Source organism: Schistocerca piceifrons, chromosome 1 (assembly GCF_021461385.2).
Source record: "Schistocerca piceifrons isolate TAMUIC-IGC-003096 chromosome 1, iqSchPice1.1, whole genome shotgun sequence".
NCBI lineage: Eukaryota > Metazoa > Arthropoda > Insecta > Orthoptera > Acrididae > Schistocerca > Schistocerca piceifrons.
In genome coordinates this window covers 1,089,909,729-1,089,927,118 of record NC_060138.1, presented here as the reverse complement: position 1 = coordinate 1,089,927,118, position 17,390 = coordinate 1,089,909,729, and positions in this window count along the sequence as shown.

Here is a 17,390-nt window from a genome sequence, read left to right as displayed (position 1 = left end):
CTGATAATTGCACGGAGGTTAGTATTTGCTGAAACAACGAACCATTCCCATTCCTGTTCCACTAGCAAATTTACAAGAGGGAGCGATTGTTTGTAAGCTTGTGTACGAGCCGTAATATCTATTATATAGTCATAAAATCGTAGAAAAATAGGTCTACAGAATCAAGCCTTAATTATAATGCGTCTCGAAATTTTTAAACATATACAGTGTCTCTTACTAATATGATAACTATAATTAGAGCTACATGGTATGTACCCACGAAAAGTTACTATCCCTCCTTTCACATATTTTTATTTGCATCCATAGCAACAACAGTAATTCACCATCGCTATTACACTATCAACAAACGGTGAAACACAACAAAAACTCTTGATGTTATAAACTTCAAACGCTGCAGAAAGCACACACACACGGCGAAGTCCCGAAAACACGTGACAATCCTGGTTTAACGTTGACAACATGCGCAGAACGCAATGCTCACTCCAGAGATATTTACTCTATGGTGCTGACTCACGCACGTCGCGCGGCGCCATCGCCGAGTTCAGCCCAAGACCGGCTGTGTATCTTCGATGTAATAGAGTCAGTGACACACTTGCCTATGTTTCTCTGCAGGCTTCGGTGTGAGTCAGCCCCCGTCTCCCAAACCATACCTCTCGCTCGTTCTGAAATATTACAACCCTGAGTTCGGGGAGTTGTAACAGAAGTAACTGAATTTCACTATCTCGGCAGCATCATGGGGGAAAACAATAGACGTCTCAAGGAAGTCAACAGAAGTATACCACTGAACAAGAGCGCTTTCCAAAATAAAAAGAACCTTCTGCAGAAGGAGCATGTCTGCTCTTACACTAGAAAAAGATTTTGAAGTGGTGTGACCTGACATAAGGATCTGAGACCTGGACGTTAGCAAAGCAGGAGAAAGCTCGCCTCGAAGCTGTGGAAATGTGGTTCTGGAGAAAAATTACAAGAGCTAGCTGTAGTGACAGAAAAACGAATGAGCTGATTCTACAAGAAATGGGTAGATAATGAACTGCTGAAAGTTATAGCCCAACGAAGAGCAAAACTCATTGAACACTTAATTAGACATGATATCCTTTTAGCATGATCGTAGGGAAAAAAACAAGCGAACAACCGAAAACATGCTATTTAAAAATATATTCGGTGAGATGGGATGTTCTTTACAGGTGGAGGTGAAGCGGACAACTGAATAGAGAAAGTTTTGTCTGCAGAGACAAGACTGAACCTTTTCAAATAAGAAGAAACTAATGCAACACGATGAGTTGAAGAAAAATGGCATTCAAAACATTCAGTAAACATTTGTGATCACGTCCCATATAGCAGAATGAATTTAAATGTAAGTAAAATTGCTATTACTACTCAACTGATCATCTGCTCACACAGACAGCACAACAACATTTCGTCAGGCTTTGTGGTCGCTGTGGATGGTGGCACTCTGAAACAGATCGGTCTAATAGTGCAGATTGTTAATGATCAATACTTGAGAGCTAGCGGCCAACTTATCGTGTCCTTACTGTAATTAGTCTGTTAGCCTCTCATAACACGAGCGAAAAAAATTGACGATAACTGATTTATTTAAAGACAAAGATATGATCATTTTTCTCATAGTTCATTTCTAGCATGTATGATAATCTTTGTGAGAAACTAAACAATCAGTTGTTTTCAGATAATCAAGTACAACTTAATCTGTTCTCATCACTTGCCTTTTGCCCATTGTCCTCTCTTTTCAATTGGCATGCTGAGAAATAGGTGATGTATTTGATTTAATAGTACATTTAATAATTACAAATGTAATTTGTTTCATTCTTTTACATGATCACTATGGTTTTTTCCTACTGTAAATGAAACATTTATATGTTCCAGCTAATTAAACCATTGGAAGTGGATGGTTTGGTGATATGATAAAACCACGCCATCAGTGCACTGTTCAATGTACATTTACGTCTTTCACAAGTCGAACCAGCAGTCCAGTTTTCTTTTTACGAAGTCCGATTGTCATTACTATTGGCATGCAAATCATTTCTTGCATGCAAATTTAATATTTTCACGGCGCTGCGTCACCAATCTTTCCTGCTCTCCAACAACGTCTTCTGCACCTGACTTTCATTAGATTATGAAATTTCAGGTTTTTTAGTCGATGCAACAGGATGTCAATTTTAACCTTAAGACAAGATATCTGTGATACCATGTCATTATTATATCTCTGCCGTCGCCGGCCTAAGTGGCCGTGCGGTTCTAGGCGCTACAGTCTGGAGCCGCGTGACCGCTACGGTCGCTGGTTCGAATCCTGCCTTGGGCATGGATGTGTGTGATGTCCTTAGGTTAGTTAGGTTTAAGTAGTTCTAAGTTCTAGGGGACTGATGACCACAGCAGTTAAGTCCCATAGTGCTCAGAGCCATTTGAACCATTTGCCATCTCTGCCGTCGACAATATGATGTGGCCCACCTCTAAAAAAAATCAACATTCAAAAATTTCGTCTTATTCATTGCATTATCTTCTTTGAGGGGTACATTACAATGGTGACATCGTGATAGGACTCTTTTTTTAACTTGTTATGTGCATTATATGTAAACTTTATTGTCGTCACATTGTTATAACTTTTCCTGTATTTTTTCACGTTCTGCAAAACTGTTGAGTATTAAATAGTGGGGCATTAGCACGTCAGTAACAAAACAACCAAAATAAATTGAATAACTATTACAAGTTTATTAAAAGGACTTAAACTTTTGATTAAGTTAGACTGCTGTCTATATTACATCATAAGACAAAAGGTAAGAACAAATTGTTTATTTCCTCTGTCTGTGTGTAGAGTAGATTTGCGGTATACGTGTACTTGGTATTTAAACTTTTAAAGTCGTTATGGTAATTAGCTTTAACAACAGCAAAAATCTAATTTGTACAAGAATGCTGACTTCACGTCATGAGCACACGAAATTGCACAGCAGTTTTTTATTGTTTCGTCTCAGTAATGTCATGTTTCTGAAATGTTCTCCCTCAGCAATATTATCATTTGCGTCCCGATATTAAATTCAGTTACATGAATTTCCTTATATGGTTTCAGTCATCTTGCATTTTATGGTCAAAACAGGAAAAGTCTCTTGTTTGAGGTGTATACCCCAGACAAAAAAAGTATTCATCTCATTGTTTTCACTAAGTCCTTTAAGGGCGTGTTCAAAATGGTTCAAATGGCTCTGAGCACTATGGAACTTAACAGCGAAGGTCATCAGTCCCGTAGAACTTAGAACTACTTAAACCTAACCAACATAAGGACATCACACACATCCATGCCCGAGGCAGGATTCGAACCTGCGACCGTAGCGGTCGCGCGGTTCCAGACGGAAGCGCCTAGAACCGCTCGGCCACTCCGGCTGGCTCAAGGACGTGTTGCCAAAGTTGTAAACAGATCAGTAGAAGATCCACTTAAAACACAGATTTCACTCAAGAGAAGCCATCCTTTGTGCAACTGAGACCACAGAAAGTTTTCAAAATTATGAACAGTTCAAGAGGTCGTTCTTATCGAAATATTGGTCTGGCTGTGACCAAGAAAGACTCCATAAGAAGGTCTTCAGTTCAGAACCCTTAAACAGTAGATAGAGAAGTTTCCGCAAATACTTTGAAAAATACTTCAATAAGACACTAAACAGGGACAAACGCATTTTGAACAGGGACATTCTAAGAATACTCAAAGCAAAATTGCCACAAATTAGTCGATGTGCTGAAAACCAATCTTGAACACTACATGTCTATATTAGACTTACTGGACATTTAGTTAGCACATTTACAGAAGACTATGTCCGGCGCGTGTATAGAGGTGGCGGCCGAGGGTATGTGACATAAGCGGTCGGACGCCCGCGGGCGGGTGGCGCGGTGCGTGTCCGGTTATACAACATGCACGCGAGAGAGAGCAGACGATCTTATGTCATCACACGACTTCACGGTAGCGCCCTCTGGTGGGCATGATATGAACTAAGTCAGTTGAGCTCTGGAGCTCGTAGTGGATACATCGGGTGCAGCCATCTTGAATGACGGTACTTGCGTCATCACCTGACGTCAGGAGAGTACCCTCTGCTGGCACCGATATGAACTAAACCAGTTGCAGTCCAGACCCAGAGGCGACCACATCTGCTTGAAATTGGTTAAATAATAAGGACAAGTCCCTTATCCGCGCCATTATCGTACTGGAATTTGAACTTTCCGCCATTTTCTGGGAGGAAGGGGGTTAGGTTAGTGGAGGTAGCCCAAGTGGCGTATCTACCCGCCAAAATCCACCATCTTGGATGACGTCACAGTGGCGCTCTCTGGTGGCGACGATATGAACTAAGCCATTTGGAGTCCAGACCCAGTGGCGAACGCACATACTTGAAATTGGTTCCATAATAAAGACAAGTCCATTTTTCACGCCATTTTCCTAGGTGTGACGCATTATCATGTTGGTATTTGAACTTCCCACCATTTTCCTGGGCGAGGGGGGCGTGGCACTTTCCCACCAAAATCCGCCATCTTGGATGACGTCATCGCCGCCATCTTGGATAACGGTACTTTGTCGCAGAACTCACGTTGTTTCAATACTCTTTGTTTCGTAGGAATAAATTGCTTAAAAGATAATCGTCCTTTGAACAGCAAGAGACTTTCATCTATACAAAGCTTGTGATGTGGGCGAAATGAATTCCGAAACGTCTTACGAACTTAGTCAACAATCGTCCTAATTTTAAGTCGACTGTCGCCTCCAGTATTCGCAGAGTTATTGCTGAAGTGTAACATTCTCAGAAGTAGACAAAAACGATCTCGGGACATAATTTTGCTGAAAACTGGTGTGTTCAAAAGTGTATCTCTGGACCAATAATCACTAAATTTTAACTTCTTAACTTGCGCCATTAGAAGGCAAACAGCTACAAAGCAATACATTTCCTCAAATCCAGTGTCTTTCCACTTTTAGAGTCGAGAATTCATAGGTTCTGTAGTATTTTCTCTGGTGTAAACGTGTAACCTCACCCTCACTTATCGACCTTAATGACAGTGAAAAATTAAACCGCGTGTACCTAATGGAAATTTGGGAAAGGCAATCGTCACCGAAGTTAATCTGTCAGTAAAGAGGGAGGAAAGGGTTACATCTAAATTAAAGGAAAAATGCAAATGAAACGGGTGGAAATTAATTTTGAAAAGGGGTAAAGTTAATAAAGAAAGTAAATGTGCGGCCGTTACTTAACAATTAACTAGCGGTAATTAGATATTTGAGATTTGGGGGAAATTACGGTCGCCAGTTTTAAGGACAATTACTATAGTAACTGAAAAAGAAAGGTTATTACACATATAATTAGCACTAGAAGCGTGGCAACTGAAGGTTGACACGTGTAGTGTGAAAACTGAAAGTTTGTCAGAAGTAATAAATATCGCTACACTCTGACTTAATTTAGCAAAAGAATTAATAAAACCGGAAAATTGAAAGTTAATTTAGTGACTGAAGTTAATAGTGAGCTTTCTTTCTTAAGCACATCGAAATTCAGTAAAATACGGTTAGTCTTGGACTACCTCAACAATCATTTCAAAAGCTACTTGAATCTACGCAATTTAGAAACAAGAGATTTAACTTTGAACTTGAATTAAATGATTCTGAACAATTAACAATAGTAAAATTTAGTACGTACCAAGCTGAGCTGTAGTCACAGGTAAGCTAAAATATGGTAACAAAACTCGCACTCATAATTTGTGCTTGTGTAATCTAAATATTGTAGCCAGCTATGAATACTTTAACTGAACTTTGAAATTAAAGCAGTGAAATAGAATAATATTGCTTTAATGCTGGCGTTTGAATTTCAACGACACTCGGGTTCATTCCGGAAAAGGAAGGGACCCTGCTTGGTAATGCAATTGGGACAATGAGCAACAAAGGTTCATGCTACGTTGCTGTAATTTTGTGATTTGAACAGTTTTAAAAGCTGAGGTCTGCCATACAGTTCTAACACTTTACGTGCTCCCAGTCTTCCTTGTTGGTTGATTGAAGGTTTGAAGCCGTCGATCGAGGAGGTGGCGACAGTCACTCATTGTCGGCCGTAACTGTCGCTGTTGCAGAAGCTGGATGTTGGCGCGCCTCCTTCTCGACACGGTCACCAGGTGAAACGGGCTCTTGGTGTGCGCCAGCTAATGCTTCCCGTCCGCGACACCGTGTCAGAAACTATCATAGCAAGTCGAGCGCAATTTCATGCTGCCAAACCCCGAAAGCGCGGCAACTCGCGGGAGCGTCACACAACACACCTGCTCCATTCGCTACTCCAGGCAGACTCCCCCCTCTGCCCGCGCTCCACGTGACAGAGTTAACGATGGAGGTAAGAATTCTTACCACTGCCAACAAGAGTTAACACTACCAAAGATCCTAAACACTTTGGTTCTCGACACGAATACTTTAACTGAACTTTGAAATTAAAGCAGTGAAATAGAATAATATTGCTTTAATGCTGGCGTTTGAATTTCAACGACACTCGGGTTCATTCCGGAAAAGGAAGGGACCCTGCTTGGTAATGCAATTGGGACAATGAGCAACAAAGGTTCATGCTACGTTGCTGTAATTTTGTGATTTGAACAGTTTTAAAAGCTGAGGTCTGCCATACAGTTCTAACACTTTACGTGCTCCCAGTCTTCCTTGTTGGTTGATTGAAGGTTTGAAGCCGTCGATCGAGGAGGTGGCGACAGTCACTCATTGTCGGCCGTAACTGTCGCTGTTGCAGAAGCTGGATGTTGGCGCGCCTCCTTCTCGACACGGTCACCAGGTGAAACGGGCTCTTGATGTGCGCCAGCTAATGCTTCCCGTCCGCGACACCGTGTCAGAAACTATCATAGCAAGTCGAGCGCAATTTCATGCTGCCAAACCCCGAAAGCGCGGCAACTCGCGGGAGCGTCACACAACACACCTGCTCCATTCGCTACTCCAGGCAGACTCCCCCCTCTGCCCGCGCTCCACGTGACAGAGTTAACGATGGAGGTAAGAATTCTTACCACTGCCAACAAGAGTTAACACTACCAAAGATCCTAAACACTTTGGTTCTCGACACGACCTATCGATGTATTCGTTCGATAGCATAGTTTTCCCTAGACCAGACCCAGCGTATAAATACAAATAATATTCACGAAACAAACCAACATAAATGCATACAAACAGTAAAACAATTACAATATATAAAGAGACAGAAATGTCATACCTTCAGGTGACAAAATAAGGAAAAAAATATAGTCCAATAGATGGAAATAGGAGGATATGCATTTCCGGCGTTACAAACGTAAAAACTATTTGTTTCGTCTGCAATAAATTGTGACAGTTCTTGAGACATAAATATCACAAAACACGAAAAAATGCTTGGGTCAGTATTTAATTGACATTTGTGTCCTGAATTCGAGTCATCGAAGTAATGGTTTAACGGCTGGGAATCGTTTTCTTTCCAGTCAAATGTGTCACTTAAACGCGCACTTTTCTGAACCGTTTCACTGTCACTTGCTGATTCCTCGGATTCGGAGGCACTGCTGACTGTAATTCATGCTCTCTCCTCTGATGTAAAGGGCTGCGGACTACAGCTTCGAGATTCTGTTGAAGACTCATCACTGTTAGCAACGTCAGATATTCACACTCATTGTCGCTCTTAGTGAGCACATCCAGGATTTCATTATCTGTGCAACCACAGCGACGTGACATTTCTCACGTAGAAAACTGACGAAAATACGGGAATCTAAGACGAATTCTGCAAAGAGCGAACACAGCAACAAAGCTATATGCACTCTCGAACTACACAACAATTCAACAGCTACTAGAAGAGCAGCGCGGAAAGACAGCTCTGCTTGTATACACGTCCGTAGCACTCTGGTAGCTGTGACTCAGGGCACCTAAACTCGGCCCTGGTGGTGGGAAGGCAACATTTTCAGTACCCTGAGCCCATTTTCAGTACTGGAGGATGACGATTGGGTTGAAGAATGCTCCTGCGACGTTTCAGCCATTGTTGGAAGAGTATTGAAGGGACTGAAGTCTCACCAGTGTCTAGTCCACCTGGTTGGTATAACTGTATTCTCAAAGGGCGCGGAGGAACACAGTCAGTAGCTGAGAGAGTCATTTGTGAAGTTCCAGACTGAGCACGTGACGTAAAGTACAGAAAAATGTCATTTTCCTTTAGAGGAAGGGGGTTACTTAGTTCATGTAATCAGCAAGGAAGGAATGAGAATACACTACTAGCCACTACATCACGAAGATGACATGTTACAGACGCAATGTTTAACTGACAGGAAGAAGATGCTGTGATATACAAATGATTAGCTTTTCAGAGCATTCACACAAGGTTGGCGCCGGTGGCGACTTCTACGACGTGCTGACATGAGGAAAGTTTCCAACCGATTTCTAATACACAAACAGCAGTTGACCGGCGTTGCCTGGTGAAACGTTGTTGTCATGCCTCGTTTAAGGAGGAGAAATGCCTACCATCACGTTTCCGACTTTGATAAAGGTTTATCGTATCGCGACATTGCTGCTAGCGTTGGTCGACATCCAATGACTGTTAGCAGAATATGGAATCGGTGGGTTCAGGAGGGTAATACGGAACGCCATGGTGGATCCCAACGGCCTCGTATCACCAGCAGTCGGGATGACAGGCATCTTATCCGCTTGGCTGTAACGGATCGTGCAGCCACGTCTCCATCCCTGAGTCAACAGATGGGGAAGTTTGCAAGACAACAACCATCTGCACGAACAGTTCGACGACGTTTGCAGCAGCATGGACTATCAGCTCGGAGACCATGGCTGCGGTTACCCTCGACGCTGCATCACAGACAGGAGCGCCTGCGATGGTGTACTCAACGACGAAGCTGGGTGCACGAATGGCAAAACGTCATTTTTTCGGATGAATCCAGTTTCTGTATACAGCATCATGATGGCCGCATCCGTGTTTGGGGACATGGCGGCGAATGCGCATTGTTGTTGTCGTCTTCAGTCCTGAGACTGGTTTGATGCAGCTCTCCATGCTACTCTATCCTGTGCAAGCTTCTTCATCTCCCAGTACCTACTGCAACCTACATCCTTCTGAATCTGCTTAGTGTATTCATCTCTTGGTCTCCCTCTACGATTTTTACCCTCCACGCTGCCCTCCAATGCTAAATTTGTGATCCCTTGATGCCTCAAAACATGTTCTACCAACCGATCCCTTCTTCTAGTCAAGTTGTGCCACAAACTTCTCTTCTCCCCAATCCTATTCAATACCTCCTCATTAGTTACGTGATCTACCCACCTTATCTTCAGCATTCTTCTGTAGCACCACATTTCGAAAGCTTCTATTCTCTTCTTGTCCAAACTAGTTATCGTCCATGTTTCACTTCCATACATGGCTACACTCCATACAAATACTTTAACAAACGACTTCCTGACACTTAAATCTATACTCGATGTTAACAAACTTCTCTTCTTCAGAAACGATTTCCTTGCCATTGCCAGTCTGCATTTTATATCCTCTCTACTTCGACCATCATCAGTTATTTTACTCCCTAAATAGCAAAATTCCTTTACTACTTTAAGTGTCTCATTTCCTAATCTAATTCCCTCAGCAGCACCTGATTTAATTTGACTACATTCCATTATCCGCGTTTTGCTTTTGTTGATGTTCATCTTATATCCTCCTTTCAAGACACTGTCCATTCCGTTCAACTGCTCTTCCAAGTCCTTTGCTGTCTCTGACAGAATTACAATGTCATCGGCGAACCTCAAAGTTTTTACTTCTTCTCCATGAATTTTAATACCTACTCCGAATTTTTCTTTTGTTTCCTTTACTGCTTGCTCAATACACAGATTGAATAACATCGGGGAGAGGTTACAACCCTGTCTTACTGCCTTCCCAACCACTGCTTCCCTTTCATGCCCCTCGACTCTTATAACTGCCATCTGGTTTCTGTACAAATTGTAAATAACCTTTCGCTGCCTGTATTTTACCCTTGCCACCTTCAGAATTTGAAAGAGAGTATTCCAGTTAACATTGTCAAAAGCTTTCTCTAAGTCTACAAATGCTAGAAACGTAGGTTTGGCTTTTCTTAATCTTTCTTCTAAGATAAGTCATAAGGTTAGTATTGCCTCACGTGTTCCAACATTTCTACGGAATCCAAACTGATCTTCCCCGAGGTCCGCTTCTACCAGTTTTTCCATTCGTCTGTAAAGAATTCGCATTAGTATTTTGCAGCTGTGGCTTATTAAACTGATAGTTCGGTAATTTTCACATCTGTCAACACTTGCTTTCTTTGGGATTGGAATTATTATATTCTTCTTGAAGTCTGAGGGTATTTCGCCTGTCTCATACATCTTGCTCACCAGATGGTAGAGTTTTGTCATGACTGGCTCTCCCAAGGCCATCAGTAGTTCTAATGGAATGTTGTCCACTCCCGGGGCCTTGTTTCGACTCTGGTCTTTCAGTGCTCTGTCAAACTCTTCACGCAGTATCTTATCTCCCATTTCGTCTTCATCTACATCCTCTTCCATTTCCATAATATTGTCCTCAAGTACATCGCCCTTGTATAAACCCTCTATATACTCCTTCCACCTTTCTGCCTTCCCTTCTTTGCTTAGAACTGGGTTGCCATCTGAACTCTTGATATTCATACAAGTTGTTCTCTTCTCTCCAAAGATCTCTTTAATTTTCCTGTAGGCAGTATCTATCTTACCCCTTGAGACACAAGCCTCTACATCCTTACATTTGTCCTCTAGCCATCCCTGCTTAGCCATTTTGCACTTCCTGTCGATCTCATTTTTCAGACGTTTGTATTCCTTTTTGCCTGCTTCATTTACTGCATTTTTATATTCTCTCCTTTCATCAATTAAATTCAATATTTCTTCTGTTACCCAAGGATTTCTACTAGCCCTCGTCTTTTTACCTACTTGATCGTCTGCTGCCTTCACTACTTCATCCCTCAGAGCTACCCATTCTTCTTCTACTGTATTTCTTTCCCCCATTCCTGTCAATTGTTCCCTTATGCTCTCCCTGAAACTCTCTACAACCTCTGGTTCTTTCAGTTTATCCAGGTCCCATCTCCTTGAATTCCCACCTTTTTGCAGCTTCTTCAGTTTAAATCTGCAGTTCATAACCAATAGATTGTGGTCAGAATCCACATCTGCCCCTGGAAATGTCCTACAATTTAAAACCTGGTTCCTAAATCTCTGTCTTAGCATTATATAATCTATCTGATACCTTTTAGTATCTCCAGGATTCTTCCATGTATACAACCTTCTTTTATGATTCTTGAACCAAGTGTTAGCTATGATTAAGTTATGCTCTGTGCAAAATTCTACCAGACGGCTTCCTCTTTCATTTCTTCCCCCCAATCCATATTCACCTACTATGTTTCCTTCTCTCCCTTTTCCTACTGACGAATTCCAGTCACCCATGACTATTAAATTTTCGCCTCCCTTCACTACCTGAATAATTTCTTTTATCTCGTCATACATTTCATCTATTTCTTCATCATCTGCAGAGCTAGTTGGCATATAAACTTGTACTACTGTAGTAGGCATGGGCTTTGTGTCTATCTTGGCCACAATAATGCGTTCACTATGCTGTTTGTAGTAGCTAACCCGCACTCCTATTTTTTATTCATTATTAAACCTACTCCTGCATTACCCCTATTTGATTTTGTATTTATAACCCTGTATTCACCTGACCAAAAGTCTTGTTCCTCCTGCCACCGAACTTCACTAATTCCCACTATATCTAACTTTAACCTATCCATTTCCCTTTTTAAATTTTCTAACCTACTTGCCCGATTAAGTGATCTGACATTCCACGCTCCGATCCGTAGAACGCGTTTTCTTTCTCCTGATAACGACGTCCTCTTGAGTAGTCCCCGCCCGGAGATCCGAATGGGGGACTATTTTACCTCCGGAATATTTTACCCAAGAGGACGCCATCATCATTTAATCATACAGTAAAGCTGCATGTCCTCGGGAAAAATTACGGCTGTAGTTTCCCCTTGCTTTCAGCCGTTCGCAGTACCAGTACAGCAAGGCCGTTTTGGTTAGTGTTACAAGGCCAGATCAGTCAATCATCCAGACTGTTGCCCTTGCAACTACTGAAAAGGCTGCTGCCCCTCTTCAGGAACCACACGTTTGTCTGGCCTCTCAACAGATACCCCTCCGTTGTGGTTGCACCTACGGTACGGCCATCTGTATCGCTGAGGCACCCAAGCCTCCCCACCAACGGCAAGGTCCATGGTTCATGGGGGAAGGAAAGCGCATTGGAAGCGTGTATTCGTCATCGCCTTGGCGTATCAGCCAGTGTGATGGTATGGGTTGCCATTGGTTACACGTCTCGCTCACCTCTTGTTTGCACTGACGGCACTTTGAACAGTGGGCGTTACATTTCAGATGTGTTACGACCCGTGGCTCTACCCTTCATTCGATCCCTGTGAAACCCTACATTTCAGCAGGATAATGCACGACCGCATGTTGCAGGTCCCGTACGGGCCTTTGTGGATACAGAAAATGTTCGACTGCTGCCCTGGCCAGCACATTCTCCAGATCTCTCATCAATTGAAAACGTCTGGTTAATGGTGGCCGAGCAACTGGGTCGTCACAATACGCCAGTCACTACTCTTGATGAACTGTGGTATAGTGTTGAAGCTGCATGGGCAGCTGTACCTGTACACGCCATCCAAGCTCTGTTTGACTCAATACCCAGGCGTAAAAGGCCGTTATTACGGCCAGAGGTGGTTGTTCTGGGTACTGATTTCTCAGGATCTATGCACCCAAATTGGGTGAAAATGTAATCACATGTCAGTTCTAGTATATTTGTCCGATGAATACCCGTTTATCGTCTGCATTTCTTCTTAGTGTAGCAATTTTAATGGCCAGTAGTGTAGATTGTAGACTGATACGAGTGGTACAAGATTCCCAGCTCAAAGCCAACTACAATCGCTTTTGAGATTCTCGAACTGTTATAGAACATTAGTGAGAGGGTTCGCTGATATATCGCGGTCACTTACGCAGTTGTTGAAAAAAGGTACAAAATTAATGCGAATAGAAGAGTGTCGTGGCACATTTCGAAGAACTGAAAAAAGTTTTAATGTGAATTCCAATTTTAATTTTTCGGACTTTCGGAAAGAGTTTATACTTCTTTGTGCACATCTAACCATGTTTTGTGGTGTGTCCTAAGTCTAGAGAACAACTGTGAGAAATGTTCTGTGGCTCGCATGTTGAGACAGCTTCATAGGGAAGAAAAACACCATTCAACCACAGAGAAAGAGATGCTGAAAGGTGACAATCAGTCCGTCTTTCATATAATTTTGAATTTCATCCACTTATTATAAAACGCTGTGGTTTTATAATTTTGTGAACTTATCAATCTCTGCAGAGTGCCGGCTCTCTGCTCACGTTTTCTCTTTTTTTTTCATGCCAGGGGGAGAAGACCACGCTCCGAACCGAAAATTGAATGTTTTTATTTTCATTCTTATTACATTTCACATTCAGCACACCATGTACCTGTCCTAAATAGGTGTGATCGCTAGAATGAATGAATGTGGATATAATTACAAATACATGTAAACTGGTAAATTCAGTTTTATTTTCTTGATTTAGCTTTGTGGTAGAAGTCTGGGAATGGCAGTTGAAATTTCGAAGCCGGTTCCAAGGCTCCACTATGGTGGGATTGGGATCGTTATCTGCACAGGTTTCTTAGCAGAGGCTCTCAAGATTGGCTCTGCCAGATAGCACGACAGGGATGTTTACATTCAGTTTTTAGACGATAAACTGACGGAAAATTTTGAAAATATGTATAAGGTGTGGTCTCTCCTGTCTCCTGATTGGAGGAGATGCCTAGCGCCACTTACGGGTACATGTTGTGGATTGGTCAGCTCTCACCAAGTTTTTTCACTCTCAGTTCTTAGAGGCAAGGCAGATTGGATTTCAGACATAAGCCACCCGGTCAGAGACGAGTAGAGTCACATCAGTGTCGCTATGATCGTAGAGAATGTGTGGTGCTCGCACTTAAGCGACATTTTACACAGGAACTTGATCAGGCTTCTCAAGTTAGGAACTTTCCTTTACTTTAAAGTCATTTGTGAGGAGCGTTAAGGGTTTTTCACTTGTGTTAAATTTGGTATCATTTCAATAAATTCAGATGGGAAAGAACTTGTACTTTACCGGGACACGATTCACTCCATGCGACGTGATCCTTATTAGGTTCATGTTTGCTTTTCGTTGCGACGGGCAAGCCGGTTTTGATGGCTCAAATGGCTCTGGGCACTATGGGACTTAACATCTGAGGTCATCAGTCCCCTAGAACTTCGAACCACTTAAACTTACTAACCTAAGGACATCACACACATCACACACGTCCATGCCCGAGGCAGGATTCGAACCTGCGACCGTAGCGGTCGCGCGGTTCCGGACTGAAGCGCTTAGAACCGCTCAGCCACAGCGGCCGGCTGCCGGTTTTGACATCTCAGCTTTGGTTCGCAATTTGTGAATATTATTTTCGATAATTCTGTGAATGTCTGAGACTTTCCTTGTGAGTGTATGTGTGTCCATGTTGCGCTCCTGACCCAGTGCAATCGCTGCTGGATTATTGTTATGAATACACTTCCTCGTTCCAGAACCATAGTGCTAGAATTTTTAAACGTGTTGCATGCTCATGTTCAGGAATACACTTCCCTATGTGAATAAATGCGTTCTGGTCATCGATTTAGCTCATTAAACTTTTCCCAATGTGGATAACAGCACGCCATCATGTGTCCTTTGATCACTAACCACAGGCGGCCACGAAGGAAAAGTTACTAGGAGACAGTCGGTGACAATTAATGGTATTATTTGTCAGGGTAACTCGTCAAACATAGTGCGGATACTAAAAATACAAAATAAATTATTCGAAATATGTGCACTGCAAATCATAAAGAACCATGTCGTCTGTTATTTAGGAAACTTATTTTAACTCTGCCATCCCTATACATACCGGTATATGAGATTATAATATTTTCGTACAACAGACATGAATTATTTGAGGGAAACCAGTTTGTCCATTCACATGATACTAGAAACAAAGAAAATTTTATGCTCCCCACCCACCGCCTCAGACTATATGCCCAGGGACCTCAATACATGGAAGTGAAAATTTGTAATAAATTAAAAGGGAACAAATTAATGCAGATGAATTTAGATCTACTTAACATAAAGCTATATCAGGTGCTGACTGAAATGTTTTTACTCAGTGGATGAATCCATCAGGACAAACTGGAAATTTGAACTGGATACAATGTGTTACATATTCCAAGAAATATACTAATAATTTTATTATTTATTGTAATGCTATTATTTGTGTAAAAATGATTGTAACTGTATTATAAAATTTTGACGTGTCTCCTGTACGCAAACCAAATGGATTGCAAGTGTACGTCATGAGATGAATAAAACACAAATTCATACAAATTCGCAAAAAAGTTCAATTCCTAATCGGGCGATCTGAGGTCCAGTAATTGGATTTTTTTCTTTGTGATAGTCCGCCCCGGTAGCTGAGTGGTACGAAATCATGTAAAAGTTGAGAACTACTGCTTTTATGGATATTTCTAAACTCTTACGCACTATTTGATGCTCAAATTCACCTGTGCAGAAACATCACAATAAATAAAGACCATTCAACGAAATAAAAAAAAAAAAGTGGTCAGCGTGACAGACTGTCAATCGTAAGGGCCCGGGTTCGATTCCCGGCCGGGTCGGAAATTTTCTCCCCTCAGGGACTGGGTGTTGTGTTGTCCTAATCATCATCATTTCATCCCCATCGACACGCAGGTCGCCGAAGTGGCGTCAAATCGAAAGACCTGCACCAGGCGAACGGTCTACCCGACGGGAGGCCCTAGCCACACGACATTTCCATTTCCATTTTCTTTGTGATAGAAGCCAGTGATAGATTCACTTAATAGCTCTGGTCGTTGGATTTCGGACAAGTTGGCATTCAGGGATAGGCAGTGAATGTTAGATAGTGTACTTGCTCAACACGAATCTCGCAGCTACGGAAATTCCCTGTTATGGGGCGAAAGTTCGACCCACCAAAGAACTGACACCTAATAGTTAGACAAGAACAGTGGATGGCTTTTGTTTGGTGATACCTGGTAGGATATTTTAGACACCGCGGATCTTCCGGGAAGCGTTAGATGCTACGTAATTTTTAATGTGTAACTTTTTCTTACAGGAAAAATGTAATTTCTGTGTTGCATGAATTTACAGTATTGCAATTTCAGAGTCGTATACAACAGCGTCATAGTTTTGCAGTAGTTCATGTGTTTTGGACGGATAATAATTTTGTCTTTGAATAATATGCATATGTACCGTATGTAAGATAACGAGTGTTTGTCACCAGTTATTAGGGAGAATAGAGTTGCTTCTTAGAATTCGGTGGAGATTTTTCGGTTGTTGCTCCTTGTGGTGCGCTATGTATAGATGTTCGAGAGCCCATACGAAAAAGTTATTTGAAATGGATCGCAAACAGAATGTTAGTGCGTTGAATTACGACCGCGTAAGCGAATCCAAAATTGTTTCAGAGAACCAGAGTGTTCTGTTAATGGAGGAGCGAGCATTCGGGCGGTAGGATAGTTGAAGCCCCCTCCCCGACCTTAACTTAAGGCGCTGTCCACATAGGCCATGAGCTACCACGTACTAACAAACAGCACTAACGCGGGCCAAGATTCCCCCTTGTGCACAACTCAGGTAATCCGAAGCTCGTCGTGTAATATAGTAGCTAGCATTGCTACCTCTGGTTCATGTGGTTCCGGGTTCGATTCCCTGCTGGGTTGGGGATTTTCTCTGCCTGGGGACAGGGTGTTCGTTTTGTCCTCATCATTTCATCATCCTCATCATTCGCGACAGTGGCTAGATTGGACTGTGAAAAAAAATTGTACTCTGAAAAAACTGGGACTTTGTACGGGCGCTGATGACCGCGCACTTGCGCCCCACAAACCAGACATCAAACAACTCAGGTAACACATGAGACTGAAGTGATATCAGGTGCTCCCCAGGGAAGCGTCCTGGGACCTCTGCTGTTACTGATCTGTATGGATGACCTTGGTGACAATCTGAGCGGTTCTCTTAGGTTGTTCGCAGATGATGCTGTAATTTACCGTCTAGTAAGGTCATCCAAAGACCAGTATCAGTTGCAAAGCGATTTAGAAAAGATTGCTGTATGGTGTGGCAGGTGGCAGTTGACGCTAAATAACGAAAAGTGTGAGGTGGTCCACATGAGTTCCAAAAGAAATCCGTTGGAATTCGATTACTCGATAAATAGTACAATTCTCAAGGCTGTCAATTCAACTAAGTACGTGGGTGTTAAAATTACGAACAACTTCAGTTGGAAAGACCACATAGATAATATTGTGGGGAAGGCGAG